Source organism: Carex rostrata, unplaced genomic scaffold (assembly GCF_964058835.1).
Source record: "Carex rostrata unplaced genomic scaffold, lpCarRost1.2 SCAFFOLD_51, whole genome shotgun sequence".
NCBI lineage: Eukaryota > Viridiplantae > Streptophyta > Magnoliopsida > Poales > Cyperaceae > Carex > Carex rostrata.
This window is the reverse complement of record NW_027601214.1, coordinates 45,001-50,000: the sequence shown is the minus strand read 5'-3', so window position 1 is coordinate 50,000 and position 5,000 is coordinate 45,001.

Below are 5,000 nucleotides of genomic sequence, written 5' to 3'. Positions count from 1 at the left end.
CAAATTTATTAAAAATATAAAATATGAAGTTTGGAGTTTGGAAAAAGAAAATTGGGTTGGACAATTTCGGATCTTATGCAAGTGGGTTGGACAATTTTTGGTCCAAATGAATTACAACCGTCCAAAGAGCCATTGAAACTCCAGTTTTTCCGGCTTGTAAAAATTCCCACTTTTTTCGGATTGGATGGTTCACACCCGGTGTGGACCATTTCTCAAACTTCCGGATTGTACGCGATCCAAATTATGGATGTAGGCAAAAATTCAAATTTATTAAAAATATAAAATATGAAGCTTGGAGTTTGGAAAAAGAAAATTGGGTTGGACAATTTCGGATCTTATGCAAGTGGGTTGGACAATTTTTGGTCCAAATGAATTACAACCGTCCAAAGAGCCATTGAAACTCCAGTTTTTCCGGCTTGTAAAAATTCCCACTTTTTTCGGATTGGATGGTTCACACCCGGTGTGGACCATTTCTCAAACTTCCGGATTGTACGCGATCCAAATTATGGATGTAGGCAATACTTTTTTGATATTTTGAAAAAGTTCAAATTTATTAAAAATATAAAATATGAAATCTGCAGTTTGGAAAAAAAATTGGAAGTTTGAAACCTGAAGTTCAACAAAAAAAACGGCGCAAAAATCAGCAAAGCGGGGGCAACTAAGCGGATGCGGCCAGCCGTCAGTGAAAAATGGCCCCAAAACTGAGCGCATGCGGCCAAGCGTCGGTGCAAAATGGCCCGAAAACAGTCCCGTCGGTGCCCCCGTCGGGCTAAAATGACCCGAAAACAGTTCAGCTGGGGAAAATTAAGCGGATCCGGCCAAGAGTCGGTGGAAATTGGCCCGAAAACAGCCCAGCGGCAAGCGGAAGCGGCTAACGTTGGGGAAAAGTGACCCGAAAACAGTTAAGCGGGGGAAAACTAAGCGGATGCGGCCACGCGTTGGGGAAAACAAAGCGGATCCGGCCCAGAGTCGGTGGAAATTGGCCCGAAAACAGTCCAGCGGCAAGCGGAAGCGGCTAACGTTGGGAAAAAGTGACCCGAAAACAGTTCAGCGGGGGAAAACTAAGCGGATGCGGCCACGCGTTGGGGAAAACTAAGCGGATACGGCCAAGTGTTGGGGAAAAATGGCCCGAAAACAGCCCAGCGGCAAGCGGAAGCGGCTAACGTTGGGGAAAAGTGACCCGAAAACAGTTAAGCGGGGGAAAACTAAGCGGATGCGGCCACGCGTTGGGGAAAACTAAGCGGATACGGCCAAGAGTCGGTGGAAATAGGCCCGAAAACAGTCCAGCGGCAAGCGGAAGCGGCTAACGTTGGGCAAAAGTGACCCGAAAACAGTTCAGCGGGGCAAATTTTTGAAATTTTTTTTGAAATTCTGAAATTTTTTTGAATTTTTGAAGTTTTTTTGGGTTTTTGGACTTTTTTTGAATTTTTGAAATTTTTGAATTTTTTTGAATTTTTTTGAATTTTTTGAATTTTTTTTGAATTTTTGAAATTTTTTTTTTTTTTTGAATTTATTTGATTTTATAAATTTTTTGTGATTTTTTGAGATTTTTTTGAATATTTTACATGGGTGATTTTGACTTGGGGGATTTTCAGGGGGTGGTAACCCTGGGCGTGGCTAGAGCCTCAAAATGCATATTCCCCTATAGGGGGGCAAGGTTTTCAAAAATGGGTGCCCCCTCATGTACACGCGCGTGGGTGTACATGGCCCCGTCGGTGCCAGCGTGGGTGGAAAATGGCCCGAAAACAGCCCAGCGGCAAGCGGAAGCGGCTAACGTTGGGCAAAACTGACCCGAAAGCAGTATAGCTTGGAAAATTAAGCGGACGCAGCCAATTGTTGGCGAAAACTAAGCGGATACGGCCAAGTGTCGGTGAAAAATGGCCCGAAAACAGTCCAGCGGCAAGCGGAAGCGGCTAACGTTGGGCAAAAGTGACCCGAAAACAGTTCAGCGGGGGAAAACTAAGCGGATGCGGCCACGCGTTGGGGAAAACTAAGCGGATACGGCCAAGTGTGGGGGAAAAATGGCCCGAAAACATCCCAGCGGCAAGCGGAAGCGGCTAACGTTGGGCAAAAGTGACCCGAAAACAGTTCAGCGGGGGAAAACTAAGCGGATGCGGGCACGCGTTGGGGAAAACTAAGCGGATGCGGCCAAGTGTCGGTGGAAATTGGCCCGAAAACAGCCCAGCGGCAAGCGGAAGCGGCTAACGTTGGGCAAAAGTGACCCGAAAACAGTTCAGCGGGGGAAAACTAAGCGGATGCGGCCACGCGTTGGGGAAAACTAAGCGGATACGGCCAAGAGTCGGTGGAAATTGGCCCGAAAACAGTCCAGCGGCAAGCGGAAGCGGCTAACGTTGGGCAAAAGTGACCCGAAAACAGTTCAGCGGGGCAAAACTAGGCGGATGCGGCCACGCGTTGGGGAAAACTAAGCGGATACGGCCAAGTGTGGGGGAAAAATGGCCCGAAAACAGCCCAGCGGCAAGCGGAAGCGGCTAACGTTGGGGAAAAGTGACCCGAAAACAGTTAAGCGGGGGAAAACTAAGCGGATGCGGCCACGCGTTGGGGAAAACTAAGCGGATGCGGCCAAGTGTCGGTGGAAATTGGCCCGAAAACAGCCCAGCGGCAAGCGGAAGCGGCTAACGTTGGGCAAAAGTGCCCCGAAAACAGTTCAGCGGGGGAAAACTAAGCGGATGCGGCCACGCGTTGGGGAAAACTAAGCGGATACGGCCAAGAGTCGGTGGAAATTGGCCCGAAAACAGTCCAGCGGCAAGCGGAAGCGGCTAATGTTGGGCAAAAGTGACCCGAAAACAGTTCAGCGGGGGAAAACTAAGCGGATGCGGGCACGCGTTGGGGAAAACTAAGCGGATGCGGCCAAGTGTCGGTGGAAATTGGCCCGAAAACAGCCCAGCGGCAAGCGGAAGCGGCTAACGTTGGGCAAAAGTGACCCGAAAACAGTTCAGCGGGGGAAAACTAAGCGGATGCGGCCACGCGTTGGGGAAAACTAAGCGGATACGGCCAAGAGTCGGTGGAAATTGGCCCGAAAACAGTCCAGCGGCAAGCGGAAGCGGCTAACGTTGGGCAAAAGTGACCCGAAAACAGTTCAGCGGGGCAAATTTTTGAAATTTTTTTTGAAATTTTTTTGAATTTTTGAAATTTTTGAAGTTTTTTTGGGTTTTTGGACTTTTTTTGAATTTTTGAAATTTTTGAATTTTTTTGAATTTTTTTGAATTTTTTGAATTTTTTTTGAATTTTTGAAATTTTTTTTTTTTTTGAATTTATTTGATTTTATAAATTTTTTGTGATTTTTTGAGATTTTTTTGAATATTTTACATGGGTGATTTTGACTTGGGGGATTTTCAGGGGGTGGTAACCCTGGGCGTGGCTAGAGCCTCAAAATGCATATTCCCCTATAGGGGGGCAAGGTTTTCAAAAATGGGTGCCCCCTCATGTACACGCGCGTGGGTGTACATGGCCCCGTCGGTGCCAGCGTGGGTGGAAAATGGCCCGAAAACAGCCCAGCGGCAAGCGGAAGCGGCTAACGTTGGGCAAAACTGACCCGAAAGCAGTATAGCTTGGAAAATTAAGCGGATGCAGCCAATTGTTGGCGAAAACTAAGCGGATACGGCCAAGTGTCGGTGAAAAATGGCCCGAAAACAGTCCAGCGGCAAGCGGAAACGGCTAACGTTGGGCAAAAGTGACCCGAAAACAGTTCAGCTGGGGGAAATTAAGCGGAAGCAGCCAAGCGTTGGGGAAAACCAAGCGGATACGGCCAAGAGTCGGTGGAAAATGGCCCGAAAACAGTCCAGCGGCAAGCGGAAACGGCTAACGTTGGGACAAAGTGACCCGAAAACAGTTCAGCTGGGGAAAATTAAGCGGATGCAGCCAAGCGTTGGGGAAAACTAAGCGGATCCGGCCCAGAGTCGGTGGAAATTGGCCCGAAAACAGTCCAGTGGCAAGCGGAAGCGGCTAACGTTGGGCAAAAGTGACCCGAAAACAGTTCAGCGGGGGAAAACTAAGCGGATGCGGCCACGCGTTGGGGAAAACCAAGCGGATACGGCCAAGTGTTGGGGAAAAATGGCCCGAAAACAGCCCAGCGGCAAGCGGAAGCGGCTAACGTTGGGGAAAAGTGACCCGAAAACAGTTAAGCGGGGGAAAACTAAGCGGATGCGGCCACGCGTTGGGGAAAACTAAGCGGATGCGGCCAAGTGTCGGTGGAAATTGGCCCGAAAACAGCCCAGCGGCAAGCGGAAGCGGCTAACGTTGGGCAAAACTGACCCGAAAACAGTTCAGCGGGGGAAAACTAAGCGGATGCGGCCACGCGTTGGGGAAAACTAAGCGGATACGGCCAAGAGTCGGTGGAAATTGGCCCGAAAATAGTCCAGCGGCAAGCGGAAGCGGCTAACGTTGGGCAAAACTGACCCGAAAACAGTTCAGCGGGGGAAAACTAAGCGGATGCGGCCACGCGTTGGGGAAAACTAAGCGGATACGGCCAAGAGTCGGTGGAAATTGGCCCGAAAACAGTCCAGCGGCAAGCGGAAGCGGCTAACGTTGGGCAAAAGTGACCCGAAAACAGTTCAGCGGGGGAAAACTAAGCGGATGCGGCCACGCGTTGGGGAAAACTAAGCGGATACGGCCAAGAGTCGGTGGAAATTGGCCCGAAAACAGTCCAGCGGCAAGCGGTAGCGGCTAACGTTGGGCAAAACTGACCCGAAAACAGTTCAGCGGGGGAAAACTAAGCGGATGCGGCCACGCGTTGGGGAAAACTAAGCGGATACGGCCAAGTGTTGGGGAAAAATGGCCCGAAAACAGCCCAGCGGCAAGCGGAAGCGGCTAACGTTGGGCAAAAGTGATCCGAAAACAGTTCAGCGGGGGAAAACTAAGCGGATGCGGCCACGCGTTGGGGAAAACTAAGCGGATACGGCCAAGGGTCGGTGAAAAAGGGCCCGAAAACAGTCCAGCGGCAAGCGGAAGCCGCTAACGTTGGGCAAAAATGACCCGAAAAC